Source organism: Panthera onca, chromosome X (assembly GCF_046562875.1).
Source record: "Panthera onca isolate mPanOnc1 chromosome X, mPanOnc1 haplotype 2, whole genome shotgun sequence".
Lineage (NCBI taxonomy): Eukaryota > Metazoa > Chordata > Mammalia > Carnivora > Felidae > Panthera > Panthera onca.
The window spans coordinates 56,664,679-56,686,812 of NC_138357.1; positions in this window are offsets into that span (position 1 = coordinate 56,664,679).

Sequence of the window (22,134 nt, forward strand, 5' to 3'; positions counted from 1 at the left end):
TGGTTGCTCAGTTGGTTAAGTGTCTGACTTTGGTCATGATCCTGTGGTCCGTGAGTTCAAGCCTTGCCTCAGGCTCTGCACTAACAGCTGGGAGCCTGGAGCCTGCTTCAGATGCTGTATCTCCTTCTCTCTCTCTCTGCCCCTCCCTGACTCACATTCTGTCTCTCTCAAAAATAAACTTTAAAAAAAAAAGAAAGAAAAAAACTTCAAAAAAATATACTTTATACCTAAAGGGACTGGGAGCTGGGGAAAGAAGAAACAAAGACCAAAATAAATAAAAGGAAAAAAATCATTTTTAAGAGTGAAAATATAATTGAGATAGAGATTAAATAAGCAAAGAAAAGATCAATGAAACTATATGCTCACTCTTTGCTAAGATAAACAAAATCCATATACTTTTATCCAGACTTGACAAGGAAAAAAAAGCAGAACCAAATAACTCAAATAAAATCAGAAATGAAAGAGAAGTTACAACATATGACACAGATATACAAAAAATATGAGAGATTACTATGAACAATCATATGCCAACAAATTGGAGAACCTAAGAGAAATGGATAAATTTTGGGAGGAAGCAATTAAGAAGGGGACCCTATATTTCCCTCATCCCTCAAACACAGACAGATAAATATCAAATAATTCTGAACACCCAAGAAATAAATCTGAGAACTGAGAGAACAAACTGCACATCTAGAGGGAGAAAAGTGGCCACATAATGGAAGGTAGGAGGTGCAGAGAGTTGACTTGGGGGAAAAAAAGAGTTGTGAGTGCTGCAGAGAGAAGGGAGCCCTGAACATGGAGAGGAGCAAGAGAGAATGACAGAAAGAGAGAGAGAGAAGGAGGGAGAGTACGATGCAGGGCAATACACAAGAAAAAAATTCTCCAAAACCATTGACTGGGAAAAGGATGGACTGATTGTTGAAGCTTCTTATAAGCACCTAAATTCAAAAACTTAAGTTTTAGAAGTTCACACCATCATTGGAGTCATGCCTGGTGGGCTTGGTGGTACTTCTGTGGAGAAGGAGAGCAGAGGCCTGTGAGTGGACACTGTGGCCTGAGTATGCCTTAAGTCCCACAGGGAGAAACAGTTCCACTTCTTGAAATGCACTGGGGAAAGGTGGAACTGCCTCTCAGGGACAAAGGAGAAGATGGGCACCATTAAACAGCCCTGTTAATTAACAGAGCAGCAGAGGAACCTACTGAAGGCAGCTAACCTGGAGAATAGCTTTTGGCTGTTCATTGCTGTGAACTCCTCCCCTGCATGGTAGTGTGATTGCTTTTTGGAGAGAAACTGTCATTAGCCACAACACAATGACATCCTTCCCCATAGGATCAGGTCAGGTCTTTGCTGCCTCAAGTCCCTAAATTTTGGAGGTGTGAAACTCAGCTGCATGCTTGAAATAAAGCCAATGAGTACTGCACAGACAGATGGCTCAGAAACAGACAGGATGAAGGCAGCGTTCTGAAAGAGGACGGTAACACAAAGGGGAGATTGTTCAGTCTTTTGTGAGGCCTTCTTGAACAGCAAAAAGCACGATATCCCCTCTCTGGGGGTGAGAGAGTGAGGTGATTCCATTCCCCCACTGTCCATCAGCAAGGACAGACATCTGTAAGCAACACAGAGCTAAGACTGGAGGCTAGTGAGGCTTACACCAAACCCTGCCTCACTGCACCATGAAGGTTCATCTTTACAAGGGCACATCTCCCTGGGAACAAGCACAGCAGGCCTCTCCCCCAGAAGACCACACAAGTCTATGTGCATGCACCAAGTCTACTGATCATAAAATACTGCAAAGATTAAGTTCTAGGATAAATAGAATCTAACCTTTTCTAGTAAGCAGACCAAAACACACCTAGTAAAACTTGCCACACACTGGGCCAGGTCCAAACACTCCATACTGCAGCAAAGGAGACTATACAAAGGACTGATCTTAGGGAAAGAGCAACCAAAACACAATAGCAGAGTGCTCACAACATACACCAAAAGAGTTTCCTGAAGTGCCAAGCCCTGGACAGTATATGACCTCTTCTTAATATAGCCACTACTCTCAGTAGCAGGAAACAAAATAGGTTTTCCTAACACACAGTAGACAGAGGTCTAGGCAAAATGCCAAGATGGAGGAACTCATCCCCAAAAAAGGAACCAGAAGAGGTCATGATCAGGGATCTAATAATAACAGATATAAGCGATATGACTAAATCAGAATTAAAAGCAACAATAATAAGGACATAAAATGGGCTTAAGTAAAGTGTAGAAGTCACTAGAGAATATCTTTGTGCAGATAAAAGTCCTAAAAACTAGTGAGACCAAAATTTAAAATGGTATAACTGAGATGCAAAAGTGACTTACTGCAATGACTATGAGGACGGATGAAGCAAAGGAATGAAACAGTGATATAGATGATCAAATGATGTAAAATAATAAAGCTGAAAAGAAGAGGGAAAGAAAACTATTGGATCATAAATGTAGTGTTGGGGAACTCAGTGACTCCATAAAGCATAACATTTGTATCATAGGAATCCCAGAAGCAGAAAGGAGGGAAAAAGGGGCAGAAGATTTATTTGAGGAAAATATAGCTGAAGACTTCCCTAATATGGGGAAGCAAACTGTCATCCTAATTCAGGCAGGACATAGAACACCCAAAAGCCAGCCGACAACAAGACATTATTTGCAAAATAAAGGGATAAGGAAAAAATCCTAACAGCAGCAATGGAAAAGAAATCCCTGGCCACTTGGATGGCTTAGTTGGTTAAGCATTCAACTCTTGGTTTTGGAACAGGTCATGATCTTGTGGTTTCATGGGTTCGAGCCCCATGTTGGACTCCACACTGTCAGTGAGGAGCCCACTTGGTATCCTCTGTCTCCCTCTCTCTCTCTGCCCCTCCTCCACTTGTGCTCTTTCTGTCTCTCAAAATAAATAAACTTAAAAAAAGAAAAGAAAAGAAATCCTTAACTTACAAGGGAAGACAAATCAGGTTAGAGTAGATCTCTACAGAGAAATCTGGGTAGCCAGAGGGAGTGGTTTGATATATTCAATGTGCTGAAGGGAAAAATATGAAGCCAAGAATACTTTATCCAGCAAGGCTGTCACAATGGAAGGAGTTTGTGACTACTAAACCAGCCCTGCAAGAAATATAAAAAGGGGTTCATTAAGTGTGAAAGAAGACCAAAGGAGCAAAGATATAATAGAAACAAAGAAATTCTCAAGAAACAGTAACTTTGTAGGTAATAAAATGGCACTAATTCTTATCAATAATCATGCTTAAAGTTAAATAGACTAAAGGCTCCAATCAAAAGACATAGGGTAATGAAATGGATGAAAAAACAAGAACCATCTATATGTTGTTTACAAGAGACTCATTTTAGAACAAAAATACCTCCAGATACGGTGTGGATAATAATCTATAATGCTAATGGATGTCAAAAGAAAGTTGGATTTAGATTTTAAACGAAAGACTGAAAAAAGTGATGAGAAAGGACACCTTATCATTATTAAGAGGTCAATCCAATGAGATCTAACAATAGTAAATATTTATGACCCCAATTTGAAGCACCCAAATATATAAGGCAATTAATAACAAATATAAAGGAACTCAATGATAATACTAAAATAATAATAGGGGGTTTTATCACCCCACTTACAGGAGTGGATACATTATCTAAGCAGAAACACAATAAGGAAACAGTGGCTTTGAATGGAACAGTAGAGCAGATAGACTTAACAGATATGTTCAGAATATTTTATCCTAAACCACCAGAATATGCACTGTTTTTGAGCGGGCATGGAACATTCTCCAGAATAGATCACATACTAGATCACAAATTAGGTCTCAACAAGTACAGAAAGATTAAGGTCATACCATTCATATTCACACTGTGAACCCTGAAGTTTACCACAGCAAAGCATTTGGAAAGACCTCAAATACATGGAGGTTACATAACACCCTGTTAAAAATGTATGGGTTAAACCTGATATTAAAGAAGAAATTTAAAAAAGTGTACAAGAAAGCAAGTGAAAATGAAAACACAACAGTCCTAAACTTCTGGGAGGCAACAAATGTCGTTCTAAGAGAAAAGTATATAGCAATATCAAGAAGCAACAAATGTATCCAATACACAACCTAAACTTACACCTAAAGGAGCTAGGAAAGGAATAGAAAATGATGCCTAAAGACAGCAGAAGAAAGAAAACAAAGATTAGAGCAGAAATAAATGATATAGAAAGAAAAAAACAGTGAAAAAGATCAATGAAACTAAGAGCTGGCTCTTTGACAGAATTAATAAAATTGATAAACCCTACACAGACTTTAAAAAAAGAAGAAATGACCACAAAATAAAATTACAAATGAAAGAGGAGAGACCATAACCAACAGCACAGAAATACAAACAATTATAAAAGAATATTTTGAAAAATTATGTGCCAACAAATTGGGCAATCTGGAAGAAATGGATGAATTCCTACAAACTACAAAACTGAAATAGGAAGAAATTGAAAATTAGAATAGTCCCATAAGGAGCAAAAAAAAAAAAAAAAAAAATGAATCAGTAATCTAAAGTTTCCCAATGAACAAAAGTCCAGAACCAGATGGCTTCCCAGGGGAATTCTACCCGACAATTAAAGAAAAATTAATACCTATTCTTCAAAAAATGTTCCAAAAATAGAATTGGAAGGAAAATTTCCAATCTCATTCTTCAAGGCCAGCATTAACTTGATTCCAAAACCAAACATAGACTCTACTAAAAAGGAGAGTTACAGGCCAATAATCTTGATGAACTTGACTGCAAAATTTCTCAGTAAGATACTAGGAAATCAAATCCAAGAGTAGATTAAAATTCACCACAATCAAGTGGGATTAATTCCCAGGCTGCAGCCATGGTTCAACTTTTGCAAATCAATCAACATGACGCACCATATTAATATGATAAGTATAAGAATCATATGATCTTCCCAATAGATGCAGGAAAAGCATTTAACAAAATACAGCATCCATTTTTTTAACATTTATTTATTTTTGAGAGAGAGACATAGAGAGACAGAGCATGAATGGGGGAGGGGCAGAGAGCGAGGGAGACACAGAATCTGAAGCAAGCTCCAGGCCTGAGCTGTCAGAACAGAGCCCGACATGGGGCTCAAACTCACTGACCTGAGCAGAAATCATATGCTTAACTTACTGAGCCAGGCGCCCCAATTCAGCATCCATTCTTAATGAAAAACTTCCACAAAGTAGGGATAGATGGAATTACCTCAACTTCATAAAGGCCATGTACAAAAGATCCACAGATAATACATCACCAATGGGAAAAAAACTGAGAGCTTTTCCTCTATGGTGAGGGACAAGACAGAAATGTCCACTCTTACCATCGTTATTTAACAGAGTGCTGGATGTCCTAGCTACAGCAATCAGAAAACAAAAAGAAATAAGTAGCATCCAAATAAGCAAGAGAGAAATCAAACATTCATTATTTGTAGAGGATATGATATTCTATGTAGAAAACCTGAAAGACTCCACCAAAACATTACTAGAACTGATACATCAATAGAGCAAAGTTGCAGGATATAAAATCAATGTACAGGAATCTGTTGCATTTCTGCACAGCAATAATGAAGCAGCAGAAAATAAAACAAATCAATCCCTTTTACAATTGCACCAAAAACCCATAAGATACCTAGGAATAAACTCAACCAAAGAGGTAAAAGGTCTGTAATTTTAAAACTATAAAATATTCAGGAAAGAAATTGTAAAGGACACAAAGAAATGGAAACATCATTCCATGCTTATGGGTTAGAAGAATAAATACTGTTAAAATATCTATACTACCTAAAGCAATTACACTTTTAGTGTAATCTCTGTCAAAATACCAACAGCATTTTTCATTGAGGTAGAACAAACAATCCTAAAATTTATGGAACCATAAAAAACCCCAAAGAGCCAAAGCAATCTTAAAACTAAAAGGAAAGCCGGAAGCATCCAATTCCAGACTTCAAGTTACATTACAAAGCTGTATTACAAAACAGTATGGTCCTGGCACAAAAATAAACACATAGGGGCGCCTGGGTGGTTCAGTAGGTTGGGCGGCTGACTACGGCTCAGGTCATGACCTTGCAGTCCGTGAGTTGGAGCCCCACATCGGGCTCTGTGCTGACAGCTCAGAGCCTGGAGCCTGCTTCCGATTCTGTGTCTCCCTCTCTCTCTGCCCCTTCCCTGTTTGGTCTCTGTCTCTATCTCTCTCTCTCAAAAATAATAAACATTAAAAAATTTTAAAAATAGACACATAGATCAATGGAACAGAACAGAAAACCCAAAAATGAACCCACAACCAGAGGATCAACTAATCTTTGACAAAGCAGGAAAGAATATCCAATGGAATAAAGACAGTCTCTTCAGCAAATGGTGTTGGGAAAACAGGACAGCAACATGCAGAAGAATGAACCTGGACCTCTTTCTTACACCGTCCACAAAAATAAATTCAAAAAGGATTAAATACCTATGGGACACCTGGGTGGCTCAATCAGTTAAGCGTCCAACTTTTGATCTTGGTTCAGGTCATGATCTCATGATTTGTGAGTTCAAGCCCCGAGTTGTTCTCTGCACTAACAGCACAGAGTCTGTTTGGCATTCTGTGTCTCCCTCTTTCTGCCCTTCCCCCACTCTCTATGTCTCTCTCTATCTCAAAATAAATAAATTAATTAAAAAAAAGAATTAAAGACCTATTTGTGAGACAGGAAAGTATCAAACTTGGGAAGAACACAGGCACCAACTTCTTTGATATTGGTTGTAGCAACTTCTTTATAGATCTGTCTCCTGAGGTAAGAGAAACAAAAGGAATAGTAAACTATTGGACTTCATCAAAATAAAAAAGCTTCTGCACAGCAAAGGAAACAATCAACAAGACTTAAAGTCAATGTTTGGAATAGGAGAAGATATTTGCAAATGACATATCTGATAGAGGGTTAGTATCCAAAAAATATAAAGAACTTATAAAACTCAACACCCAAAAAACAATCACCTTAAGTAAAGGAGAGAAGACAAATAGTCATTTTCTCTTTCCAAATAAGACATACAGATGGCTAACAGACACATGAAAAAATGCTCCACATCACTCAGCATCAGGGAAATACAAAACAAAACTAAAATGAGATATCACCTCACAGATGTCAGAATGGCTAAAATTAACAACACAGGAAACAATAGATGTTGGCAAACATGCAGAGAGAGCAGAACACTCTTACCCTGTTGGTTGGAATGCAAACTGGTGCAGCCACTCTGGAAAACAGTGTGGAGGCTCCTCATAAAGTTAAAAGTAGAACTACCCCATGATCCAGCGATTGCACTAGGTATTTACCCAGAGGATACAAAAATATTGATTTAAAGGGAGACCTGCAGCTCAATGTTTATAGCAGCTTTATCAACAATAGCCAACTTATGGAAAGAGCCCAAATGTCCATTGACTGATGAATAAAAAGATGGAGTGTGTGGTGTATACACACACACACACACACACACACACACACACACACACACACAAACACCCACTCTGGAATATTACTCAGCTATCAAGTAGAATGAAATGCTATAATTTGCAACAACATGGATGGAGCTAAAGAGTATTATGCTAAGCAAAGTAAACCAGAGAAAGAAAAATACCATATAATTTCATTCATATGTATGATTTTAGAAATGTAACATATGAATGTACGGGAAGAAAATTGAGAGAGGCAGACAATTAAACAGACTCTTAACTATAGAGAAGAAACTGAGGGTCAGTGGAAGAAAGGTAAGTTGGGGAATGGGTTAAATGGGTAATGGGTATTAAGGAAATCACTTGCTGTGATGAACACTGGGTGTTGTATGTAATTTTTGAATCTTTCAATTCTACACCTGAAGCTAATATTACACTGTATGTTAACTAACTGTAATTTATATAAAATCTTGAAAAAGAAAAAAAAATAAAAGTATTTAGGATAAAGTTTTTTTTTCTAAAGAACTTGGAAAAATTTCCACACATGCAGGCTCTGAGATAAGCATATTAATCTTAGGCAGAATTCTTCAAAGTCATTTCCAATAACACCAGTTTATTTTGTTGCTAATCACTGTCCTGCAAGAAAATATTTCCTTGATCACCTAGGTTTTGAAATGATAGGATATTGAAAGTGAAATAAGTTTTCTAAGTGCAACAAGACCCAGAGATTTGAAGGTGATAATGGAAAATCTCCAAGAGGACAAGACCTTACAAAGCATTTCTATATAAATTTTCCCTGGTCAATTCTCCATGGAGCACATTTTGGAAACATTTGTTTAAGGTTGTTTTTCCACAGGCTATGTGTTTATGATGTAGGCACCACAATAAGCACTTACCTACTTTCTCTAGCCTTTATAATTATATTTATATCTCCAGGGTCCCACTTCATAACTTTCCACACTTGTTCTTAAATGATTTTAAAAGGCACATATTTGAGTTATTTTACAAGCCAAAGTGTTGGTTTTAAATAAATATTTATGTTTTATTTTCTTATGCAATCTTTCAGGGCTTGTGATTGTGTGAAAAAAAAATGTTCACATTTAGATTTTTACTTTTTTAACATTAAAATTGTGCATAAAATTCCAGAACTATCACCCAGTAAGTCTTTTTTACATTAAAACATGATTTTATTTCTCTTCAGTGAGATAGTATTGTGTGAGATATAAACAAAAATATTGTCCTTATACATTATGAACTGCTTTGATTAGGTTTCAGAGTATTTATCAAAAAAAAAGCTCTTAGAGACACAAAAACCTATTACTTTAAAAATTATAGGGGAGCCTGTGTGGCTCAATTGGCTGAGCATACAAGTTTGGCTCAGGTCGTGATCTCCTGGTTGGTGAGTTCAAGTCCTGCAATGGGGTTGCTGTTGCCAGTGCAGAGTCCGTTTCTGATCCTCTGTCTCTCTTTCTCTCTGTCCTGTCCCTGCTCACACCCAATCTTTGTCAAAAATAAACATTTAATAAATAAATAAATAAATAAATAAATAAAACAATGCTACGAAATGTTAATTTCTTAGAGTGATATCACTGTATTATTTCTCTCCTATATCCCATTTTAAAAGTCTATCTGTGAATGCAAAAATTATATGACTAGATTGTGTATTGTTTTTATAATGCAACTAAACTAATATTAATTTTCCATTGAAAGTATGATACCAGTATAAAATAGTTACTTATGCCTCAATGATATAAAAATTGCAGTTAGTATCACTGATGGAATTTTCATTATTGCTATTTTCTCTCTAGACTTTTTTAAATGATCAGCTTAAGATAAATACATACATACATACATACATACATACATAAATAACAATAGTCTGCATTTTAATTTCTTATCGGGTGCATGTGGATTAGTAATTTACTTTGTTACCTATGGCCTTAATGGATACAACTAAGAGAAAATAATGAAAAATAAAGGAAGGCAGAATTCATTTCTATATATTAAAAAACAATTACATAATAGCTTGAAATGTGCATTTACTATTATGGATCAGGGAATTCCAAGTAATTTAAGGTGTTCATGTAAAGGCTGAGTGAGCACTTGCTGAGAATGCCATAGCTTCAAGCACCAGATAGCTTTTACATTTACCTATTTTTCCAACAGCTATAGTCCAGGATTTTATAATTTATAAATTAATAGTGTTACTTACAGTATTAACTATGTTATCTTCAAGTATATTTTACATTTTAATTGAAAAAGTAACACATGTGCAGAATGGAAAATATCTAGCATTAGGAAAGAAAATATCCCTCCAAGCCTGTATCTTCCAGATCCTCTAGTTGTACAGCCTCACCAAAGGCAACTGCTTAACAGTTTTATGTGTATCTTTTCATAATATTTTATTACGTCGGTATAAGTGTACATGATGTTTTCCTCATTCCACACAAATTGGAATATATTATGCCTTCACTTCTGTACATAGCTTTCTCATTAATTCCTGCATGGTGTTCCATCAAATGGATGAATTAAACTTTTTAGCACACTTTTTTTTAGAGCAGTTTCTGGTTTATAGCAACGTCAAGCAGAAGGTAAAAAGACTTCCCATATACTCCATGCCAATTTGTTTAGTTGTATAAACATCACTACAATTCAATTTTAGGAGATTTCTATCACCCTCAAAATTCCTTTCACACTCATTTATAGTCAATCCCCACTTCCATTCCTAGTTCTGCGCAATTACTATTCTGCTTCTGTGTCTATATATTTGCCTTTTCTAGAAATCCCATGTAAATAGTGTCATGCAAGATAGTCTTTTGTGTCTGTCTTCTTTTACTTGGCATAGTATTTTTGAGGTTTACCCGCATTGTTCATATATCAGTAGTTTGTTTCTTTTTATTACTGAGCCATATTACATTATATAATGCCACACATTGTTCAACCAGTCACTGGGCATTTGGATTGTGTCTTTTTAAAAGCTATTATAGATAAATACTTCTATTAACACTTTATACACGTCTTAGTGTGAAAACATTTTCTCTCCTTTTTCTTTTTTAATTTTTTTAAATTTTTTAAATTTTTTAAATGTTTATTTTTGAGAGAGAGAGAGTACGAGTGGAGGAGGGACAGAGAGAGAGAGCAGGGGACACAGAATCTGAAGTAGGCTCCAGTCTCTGAGCTGTCAGCACAGAGTCCAACATGGGGCTTGAACTCACGGACCACAAGATCATGACCTGAGCCAAAGTCGGAAACTCAAACAACTGAAGCACCCAGGTGTGCCTCTTTTCTTTTGTTTAATTTTATGTTTAATTTTATAAGATATTACTAAACAATTTGTCAAAGTGGCTGTATTCTTTTACGTTTTCACCAGTAGTGTGTTTGCATTCCAGTTTCTCAATATATCCACAGTGAGTATAATCAATCATTTGGCTCACAGTCATTCTACTGAGTTGGAGTGGGATCTCTTTGTGATTTTTAATTTGCATTTCTCAAGCCATGGTTATTTGGTATCTTTTCATGTGTGTATTATCCATTCATATAGCTTCTTTAATGAAGTGTATTTTAATTATTTTGATCATTATTTTAAATTTTGTTGATACTTTAACTTTCAGAGCAGTTTTAGTTACAATAAAATTGAGAGAAATGTATAGAAATTTCCCATACACCTTCTGCTTTCACACATAATAGATTCCCCATTACCAGTATTCCTCACCAAAGTGGTACATTTGTTACAATTGAAAAACCTACATTGATTCTTTATTATCACCCAAAGTCCACAGTGTACATTAAAGTTCACTCTTTGTGTTGTGCATTCTAAGTTTGATCAAATGTGTAATGACATGTATTCATCATAATAGTATCATATAGATAATTTTCACTGCTCTAAAAATCCTCTATGTTCCGTCCCTTCATCTCTTTTACCCTCTCCCCACCTCTTAGAAACCACTTATATTTTTACTGTCTCCATAGTTTTGACTTTTCCGGAATGTTATATAGTACTCAGCTTTTTTAATTAGCTTATTTTACTTAGTAATTTGCACTCATGGTTCGTCAATATTTTTTCATGACTAGATAGCTCAATTCTTTTTATTTTTTAATAATATTACACTGTCTGGATATTCCAGACAGCTTATTTGTTTGCCTACTGAAGGAAATCATGTTTGTTTCCAAGTTTTGGGAAAGCTTCTATAAGCATCCATGTGCAGGTTTTTGTGTGGACATATCTTTTCAATTCCTTTGGGTAAATACCAAAGATCATGACTGGTGGATCACATGTTTTGTTTTGTATAAAATTGTCAATTGGTCTTACAAAGCAACTGAACCATTTTGCATCCTTACCTGTTACTCTACATTATCACCAAAATTTGATGTTACCACTATTCTTGATTTTGAGCATTTTAATAGATGTGTACCGGTGTCTCATCATTTTTTTTAATGGACATGTCCCTGATGAAATATGATGTGGAGCATCTTTTTATATGCCTATTTGTTATATCTATATATTCTTTTTTAGTAAATAATTGTTCCTTTTTGTGTACAATTTAGTGATTCAGCATTTACATACAATACCCAGTGCTCATCACAACAAGTGCCTCCTTAATCCACAATGACTATTTAACCTACTCGCCTACCCCTCTGGTAACCATCAATTTATTTTCTATAGTTAATAGTCTGTTTCTTTGTTTTCTTCTCTGTTTCAACCCCCAGCCCCCACCATGATCATCTTCTTTACTGAAGTGTCTATTAAGGTCTTTGGCTCATTTTTAAATCAGGTTGTTTATTTCATTGTTGAGTTTTAAGAGTTCCTTGTAAATTTGTGGGGTTTTTTTAGTTTTATTTTATTTCATTTTGAAATGAAAATTACATATTTAAGGCTGTACGTCATGACGTTTTGATATACATATACATAGTGAAATTATTACAGTAATCAAGGTAATTAACGTATCCATCTCCTCACATAGTTACTGTTTTGTGTGTATGTATGCTAAAAGCACCTGAAATGTGCTCTCTTAGCAAATTTGTAGTATACAATAGAGTGTTATTAACTATACACATTAGATTTCTAGAACTTATTCATTCTATAAAACTGGAACTTTGTACCCATTAGTAAACATTCTTCATTTTTCCTACATCCCCTTCCCTGAAAATCAACATCCTACTTTTTACTTTTATGAATTAAACTTTTTAGATTCTGCATATAAGTGAGATCGTGTGATATTTTTTCTGCGTTCAGCATATTTCACTTAGAACACTGTCCTCCAGTTTCTTTTTGTATATTTTTGATAATAGACCTTTATCAGATGGGTCTTTTGCAAAATTTTCCGCCCAGTCTTTGGCTTGTCTTCTCAATGTTTTGAAGTGCCTTTCACAGAGTAGCTTTTAATTTTAATGAATTCCAACTTATCAATTATTATTATCATTGATTGTGACTTTGACATTGTATCTAAAAAGTCATCACCATACCCAAGGTCAACTAGGTTTTCTCCTATGTTAACTTCCAGGAGTTTTATAGTTTTGTGATTTATTTTTATTGTTTATGATCCATTTGAGTTATTTTTTTTGTGAAATGTGTAAATGTCTGGGTCTAAATTCTTTCTTTTATATACATACTCAATTTTTCCATCACCATTGGTTGAAAAGATTATCTTCACTACATTGTATTGTATTTTTTCCATTGTAAAAGAAAATTTTACTGTATGTATCTCACGCACACCTCCCCTCCAGAAATTCTGTTTATTCTCTGTAGTTAATAGTCTTTTATGGCTTGCTTCCCTCTCTTTTTGATTTTTTATTCTTTCTCCTATGTTCATCTGCTTTGTTTCTAAAATTCCACATATCAGTAAAATAATATTGCATTTGTCTTTCTCTGACTTACTCATTTTGCTTACCATAATACACTCTGGCTCCACTGACAACATTGCAAATTACATTTTATCATTCTTTTTGATAGCTGAGTAATATTCCATTGCACATATATACCACCACTTTTTTATCCACTCATCAGTCAATGGACATTTGGGCTCTTTCCATAATATAGCTATTGTTGACAATGTTTCTATAAACATCGGTGTACATGTGCCCCTTCAAATCAATATGTTTGTATCCTTCGAGTGAATACCTAGTAGTGCATTTGCTGGGTTGTAGGGTAGTTCTATTTTTAACTTTATGAGGAGCCTCCATACTGTTCCAGAGTGGCTGTACCAGTTTGCCTTCCCACCAACAGTGTAAGAGGGTACCCTTGCCAACTTTCTTGGTATTTTGCCAATATCTGTTGTTTGCTGTGCTGTAAATTTTAGCCATTCAAACAGGTGTGAGATTGTATCTCATTATGGTTTTGATTCTGTATTTCCCTGATGATGAGTGATGTTGAGCATATTTTCATGTGTCTACTAGCCATCTGTATGTCTTATTTGGAAAAATTATTATTATGTATTTTTCCCCTTTTCCTAACTGGATTATTAGCTTTTTGGGTGTTGAGTTTCATACGTTCTTTACATATTTTAGATACCAATCCTTTATCAGATAAGTCTTTTGCAAATATCTTTTCCATTCCATAGGTGGTCTTTTAGTTTTGTTGATTGTCTCCTTTTGTGTGCAGAAACTTTTTATCTTGATGAAGTTCCAATAGTTCATTTTTTCTTTGTTTTCCCTTGCTTTGGGAGATGTGTCTAGTAAGAAGTTGCGACAGCTGAGGTCAAAGTGGTTGCTGCCTGTGTTCTCTTGAATTTTGGTGCTTCCGTGTCTCACACTAAAGTCATTCATGAATTTTAAATTTGTGTATGGTTTAAGAAAGTGGTTAAGTTTCAGCCTTTTGCATGTTTCTGCCCAGTTTTCTCAATACCATTTGTTGAAGAGACCATTTGTTGAAGGTTTAAGAAAGTGGTCCAGTTTCAGTCTTTTGCATGTTGCTGCCAGGTTTTCCCAATACCATTTGTTGAAGAGACTTTTTGTTTTGTTTTTTGTTTTGTTTGTTTTTTATTTTTTTAATTTTCTTTTTTATTTTGTAAAATTTACATCCAAATTAGTTAGCATATAGTGAAAGAATGATTTCAGGAGTAGATACCTTAATGCCCCTTACCCATTTAGCCCATCCCCCTCCCACAACCCCTCCAGCAACCCTCAGTTTGTTCTCCATATTTATGACTCTCTTCTGTTTTGTCCCCCTCCTTGTTTTTATATTATTTTTGTTTCCCTTCCCTTGTGTTCATCTGTTTTGTCTACTAAAGTCCTCGTATGAGTGAAGTCATATGATCTTTGTCTTTCTCTGACTGACTAATTTCACTTAGCATAATACCCTCCAGTTCCTTACACCTGTCAGAATGGCTAACATTAACAACTCAGGCAACAACAGATGTTGGTGAAGATGTGGAGAAAGAGGATCTCTTTTGCATTGTTGGTGAGAATGCAAGCTGGTGCAGCCACTCTGGAAAACAGTACAGAGGTTCCCCAAAAAGCTAAAAATAGAACTACCCTACGACCCAGCAATTGCACTACTAGGCATTTATACACTGGATACAGGTGTGCTGATTCGAAGAGACACATGCACCACATGTTTATAGCAGCACTATCAACAATAACCAAAGTATGGAAAGAGTCCAAATGTCCATTGATGGATGAATGGTTGAAGAGACTGTCTTTTATCCATTGGATATTATTTTCTGCTTTGCTAAACATTAGTTGGCCATAAAGTAGTGGGTCCACTTGTGGGTTGTTTATCTGTTCCATTGATCTTCGTGTTTGTATTTCTCTCAGTATCATACTGTATTGATGACTACAGCTTTATAATATAGCTTGATGTCTGGAATTATGATGCTTCCAGCTATGATTTTCTTTTTCAAGAATGCTTTGGCTATTTGCAATGACATGGATGGAGCTAGAATGTATATGCTAAGCAAAATAAGTCAATCAGAGAAAACCAAAACCGCATTATTTCACTCATATATAGAATTTAACAAATAAATTGAACAAATAACTATGGGAAGGAGGTAAATAGAAATACGAGAGGGAGACAAACCTTAACAATAGAGAAGAAACTGAGGGTTGATGAAGATGGGAGATGGGTGATGGGTATTAAGAAGGGCACGTGTTGTGATGAGCACTGGGTGTTTTATGTAAGTAATGAATCACTGAATTCTACTCCTGAAACCAATATTGCTCTGTATGGTAGCTAAATAAAATTTAAATAAAAAATAAAAAGGAACAGGTTTTATGTCTTGAACTCTTCTTACCCTGCTCAATTAGTCCACTTATGAAATTTTAGACTTAACCTGTTGTAATTTATAAGTTGGCTAAACAACATGTTCACCCTTTGATTAAATTTAAAAAAAAATATTTCTGTTCTTTCATTACTTTCATGCAAACATTTTTTTCATGACAAATTTCTTATAGAACAGGTAACTAATTGTAAGGTTTTTTGTTTTGTTTTCCACTGCATAATATTTCAGTTTTGAATTTAACATGGATAAGAATGCTATATGGTCTTTCATGAACTGAAATTCCTTATGGTTTTCTCTTATCTAAAAAAAATTTATGGGATACAAAGCAAATAGTTAAAAATGTTTGATATCTGTTTTAGTAATACCAAATATTTTTTTCATATTTTTATTTAAATTCCATTTAGTCGACACATGCTGTAATATTAGTTTCAGGGTTAGAATTTAGTGATTCATCACTTACATATAACAAGCAGTACCCTCCTTAATGTTCACCACTAATTTAACATCCCCAATGCGCATGCACACACAAACACACACACACACACACACACACACACACACACACACACACACACTTCTGTCCATCAACCCTGTTTGCTATCGATAGTTAAGACTCCGTTTTATGGTTTGCTTCTCCTTTTTTTTTAACCTATGTTCATCTGTATAGTTTCTTAAATCCCACATATGACTGAAATAATATTGCATTAGTTTTTCTCTTACTGCATTATTTTGCTTAGCATAATACAACCCGGCTCTATCCATGCTCTGGCAAAAGGCAAAATTCCATCCTTTTTTGAAGTTTGGGTAATATTCTGTTGTGTATATATACCATACCTTCTTTATCCATTCATCAATTGATGGCCTTTTGGTCACTTTCCATAATTTGGCTGCTGTTGATAATTCTGGTGTAAACATCAGGGTGCATGTCTCCCTTCGAATCTGTATTTTTGTATTCTTTGGGTAAATCTCTAGTAGTGCAATTTCTGGAATGTAGGGTATTTCTGGTTTTAATATTTTGAGAAACTTCTATACTGTTTTCAGAGTGGCTGCACAAGTTTGCATTCCCACAAACGGTTTAAGAGTTTCTTCTCTCTGTGCAAGATAACCATTATCTATTGTTTCCTGTATTGTTGATTTCAGACATTCTGACAGGTGTGAGGTGGCATCTCATTGTAATTTTTATTTATATTTCCCTGGTGATAAGTGATGTGGAACATCTTTTCAAGTGTCTTTTAGACGTCTGTATGTCTCCTTTGGAAAATTATCTATTCATGTATTCTGCTCTTTTCTTAACTGGGTTATTCATTTTTGAGTTGAAATTGATAAGATCTTTATAGATTTGGGATACTGACTCTTTCTCAGATATGTCATTTGCAAATATATTCTCCAATGCCCTACACTCCCTTTAATTTTTTTTATTGTTTCCTTTGTTGCGTAGAAGTTTATTTTCTTTTTTTATCTTGAAGTTCCAATAGTTCATTTTTGCTGTTGTCTCCCATGTCTCAGGAGACGTGTATTATAAGATGTTACTATGGCCAATGTCAAAGATGTTGCTGCCTGAGTTTTCCTCTACTATTTTTATGGTTTCCTGTCTCACATTTAGGTCATTTTTCAATTTTGAATTTATTTTTGTGAATGGTGTAAGAAAATGGTACAGGTTCAGTTTTTGCATGTTGCTATCCAATTTTTCCAGCAATCATTTGTTGAACAGACTTTTCCCCAATGGATATTCTTTCCTGTTTTGTTGAAGAGTAGTTGACCATGTAGTAGTGGGTCCATTTATGGATATTCTATTCTGCTATATCAATCTACATGTCTATTTTTGTGCTAGTACAATGCTTTCTTGATCGCTACAGCTTTGTAATACAACTTGGTGCCCAGAATTGTGATGCTTCCAGCTATGTTTTTCTTTGTTTCAATATTGCTTTTGCAATATGGGGACATTTGTGATTTCATACAAATTTTAGGATTGCTTTTCCCAGCTCTGTGAAAAATGCTGGTGGTATTTAAAGGGGTTGCATTAAATGTTTATATTGCTTTGGATAATATAGACATTTTAAAATTTTGTTAAATATTTGTTAAATTTCTTCCCATCCATAAGCATGGAATTTTTTTTCCATTTATTTGTGTCCTGTTCAATTTCTTTCATAAGTATTCCAGTTTTCAGACTACATATCTTTTACTTCTTTGGTTTGGTTTATTACTAGACATCTTATGGTTTTTGGTGCAATTATAAATGTGATCTAGTGCATGTTTTCTCTTTCTGCTCTTTCGTTCTTGGTATATACAAATGCAACAGATTTATGTACATTGATTTTGTATCCTGTGACTTTACTAACTTCATGTGTCTGTTGTAGAAATTTTTTGGTGGAGTCTTTTGGGTTTTCTTCATAAAGTATCATGTCCTCTTCTATAGTGAAATTTTGACTTCTAACCTTCCTGATTTATATGTCTTTTATTTCTTTTTGTTGTGTGATTGCTGAGACTAAGAATTTTTGCTATGTTATATAACAATGGTGAGTGTGGTCATCCCTGTCTTGTTCCTGATCATAGAAGAAAAGCTCTTAGTTTTTCCTCATTGAGGATATTAGCTGTGGGTCTTTCATGTACGGCTTTTATGATGTCAAGGTATGTTACCTCTTTCCCTTCTTTGTTGAGCATTTTGTCAAGAATGGAGGTTGTACTGTTTTGTCTCTTAAAGTCCTCATATGAATGAAGTCATATGATATTTGTCTTTCTCTGACTAACTTCACTTAGCATAATACACTCCAATTCCATCCACGTAGTTGCAAATGGTAAGACTTCATTCTTTTTGTTTGCCGAGTAATACTCCATGGTATATATATATCACATTTTCTTTATCCTTTCATAACGGAAGGGAAACAAAAATAATATAAAAACACGGAAGGGAACAAAACATAAGACAGTAATAAATATGGAGAACAAACAGAGGGTTACTGGAGAGGGTGTGAAGAGGGATGGGCTAAATGGGTAAGGGGCACTAAGGTATCTACTCCTGAAATCATTGTTGCACTATATGCTAACAAATTTGGATATAAATTTAAAAAAATAAAATTTAAAATAATAATAAATAAAAATAAAATGATATTAAAAAATAAAAATAAAGTCAAAAATAATAGATGTTGTATTTTGTCAAGTATTTTTACTACATCTATTCAGAGGATCGTATTGTTATTATATTTTCTTATATTAATGTGGTGTATCACATTGATTGATTTGTGAATATCAAACCACTTTTTCAGCACAGAAATAAATCCTGCTTGATCGTGGTGAAAAACTCTTTTAATGTACTGTTGAATTCAATTTGCATTGATACTTTTTAAAAGATTTTTAATATTTATTTATTTTTGAGAGAGAGAGAGCAAGCAGAGGAGGGGCAGAGAGAGGGGGACACACAATCCAAAGCAGGCTCCAGGCTCTGTGCTGCACAAAGCCTGACATGGGGCTCGAACTCATGAACCATGAGATCATGACCTGAGCCAAAGTTGGACACTTCACTTACTGAGCCACCCAGGCGCCCCAATTTGCATTGAGAATTTTTGCATCCATGTTTATCAGAGATATTGACCTGTAATTCTCTTTTTTTTTTTTTTTTTTTTTTTTTTTTTTTTTTTTTAGTGAAGTCTTTGCCTGGTTATGGAATCAAGGAAATGCTGATTTCATAGAATGAGTTTGGAAATTTCCCTTGCATTTCTATTTTTTGGAACAGTTTTATTGGAATAGGTAACTCTAAATGTCTGGTAGATTTCCCCTGAGAAAACATCTTGCATTAGACTTGATTGTTGGTAGATTTTTGATTACTGATTTGATTCCTTTGATGATTGCCTGTCTATTTGAGTTTTCTATTTCTTCCATTTCAGTTTTAGTAGTTTATATATTTCTAGGAATTTATCCATTTCTTCCAGATTGTCTAATTGTTTGCCATGTAATTTTTCATAACGTTCGCATAATTGTTTTTGTTTATGTGGGGCTGGTTGTGATCTCTCCTCTTTCATTTGTGATTTTATCTATTTGGGTTTTTTTTTTCTTTCCCTTTTAATGAGTCTGGCAAGGTTTTCACCAATTTAGGTAATTTTTTCAAAGAATCAGCCCATTTTATAAATCTATTCTGTTTTTTGTTTGTTTCTATATCACGTATTTATGCTCTAATTATTTTTGCCTTTTTCTGCTGGCTTTAGTATTCATTTTTTGTTCTTTTTCTAGCTCCTTTAGGTGTAAGTTAGATTGCATATTTGAGATTTTTCTTGCTTGTTGAGATAGGCCAGTATTGTTATATACTTAACTCTTAGGACAGTATTTGCTACCTCCCTAAGGGTTTAGACTGCCATGTTTTCATTTTCATTAGTTTAAATATATTTTTATTTCATCTTTAATTTCCTGGTTGGACCATTCATTCTTTAGTTGGATGTTCTCCATGTGTTTGTGGTCTTTGCAAATTTTGTCTTGTGGTTGACTTCAAGTTTCATAGTGTTGTTATCTGAAAATATGCATGGAATGATTTGAATCTTTTTGTACTGGTTGATGCTTGATTTGTAACTTAGTATGTGATCTATTCTGAAGGCTATCCCATGTGCACTTGAGAAGAATGTGTATTCTGCTGCTTTAGGATGAAATGTTCTGAATATATCTGCTAAGTACATCTGGTCCCATGTGTCATTCAAAGCCATTGTTTCCTTGTTGATTTTCTGCTTACATGATCTGTCCATTGATGTAAGTGTGGTGTTAAGTCTCCTACTATTTTTGTGTTATTATCAATGAGATCCTTTATGTTTGTTATTAATTGATTTATATATTTTTGTGCTCCCATATGGAAGAAATAAATATTTACAATTTTTATGCCTTATTTTTGGATAGACCACTTTATTATAATATAGTGCCATTAATCATCTCTTGTTACAGGATTTGGCTTTAAATCTAGTTTGTCTGATATAAGAATGACTACTCCATCTTTCTTTTGATGTCCATTAACATGATAAATGGTTCTCCATCAACTCACTTTCAATCTGTAAGTGTCTTTAGGTCTAAAATTAATATCTTGTAGGTAGCATATAGAGGGTCTTGCTTTTTATTTTTTATCCATTCTGACATCCTATCTCTTTTGAGTGAACATTTAGTCCATTTACATTCAGAGTGATTATTGATTGATATGAATTCAGTGCCATTTTATTACTTGTTTTGTCATTGTTTCTGGAGATTTTCTCTGTTCTATTTCTTTGTAGTCTTTGTTGCTTTTGGTCTTTCTTTCCATTCAGAGCCCTGTTTAATATTTCTTGCAAGACTATTTCAGTGGTCATAAACTCCTTCAGTTTTTGTTTTTCTGGGAAACCCTTTTCTCTCCTTCTACTCTGTTTGAAAGCCTTGTGGAATAGAGTATTCTTGGCTTCAGACTTTTCCCATTCAGCATGTTGAATATATCATGCCTCTCCCTTCTTGCCTGCCAGGCTTCTGTGGAGCAGTCTTCTGCTAACCTTAGCTGTCTTCCCTTATAAGTTAATGACTTATTTTCTCTGTGCTGTTAAAAGATATTTACTTTATCTCTAAATTTTGCAAATTGCACTACAATATGTCTTTGTGTTGGTCTGCTTTTGTTTATTATTATGGGAGTTTTCTGCCTGGATTTTGATGTTTGTTTCCTTCCTCAAACTAGGGAAGTTTTCAGGTATAATTTTCTCAAATAAACTTTTGTCCCTTTTTTTTTCTTCTGGGACTCCTATGATACAATTTTTATTATGCTTTAGGGAGTCACTGAGTTTCTTACATTTACATTTTTGGTCCTATATTTTCCTCCTCTTCTTTTCAGCTTCATTACTTACCATATTTAATCTTCTATGTCACTTTTTTATTTCTCTGCTTCTTCTACCTTGTGTCATTACAGTCGGTTTTGCATGTTGATTATAGCAATTTTTATTTTGGACTTACTTGTTTTTAGGTCTTTTATTTCTGTGGTAAGGGACTTCCTAGCATATTCTAGGCTTTTCTCAAGCCCAGCTTGTATCCTTTTGGTGTTTCCTTTAAATTCTGGATGAGACACATTACTTATATCTGTTTTGATTAGAAACCTGGCAGTGACATTTCATTTTCTGGGATGAATTCCTTTGGCATTTTTTTCTAGGTCTCTATTTCTTCTTTGTGTTAGAAAATCCTGTTATGTTTTCTGATCCAGAGAGTAATGGCTTAATGAAACAGAGGCCATATGCTATTCAGGGCCTGGACCTTCAGGAAGTGTTTCCGGTGTATGCTGTGTGCACTATGTTATTGTGCTTTGGTTGCTCTTTCTCTCAGGACAGTCTTTGGCAGTTTCTGTTTGCCTGCAGTAGGGAGTGTTTACACTATGTTCAGAGTGTGGAGGGTTTTAACTAGAAGTGCTTTGCTCAGCTTGTTAAAAGAGACATGTTGCTATTTCCGCTAAAGCTGAATCTTTGCAGAACCCTATGG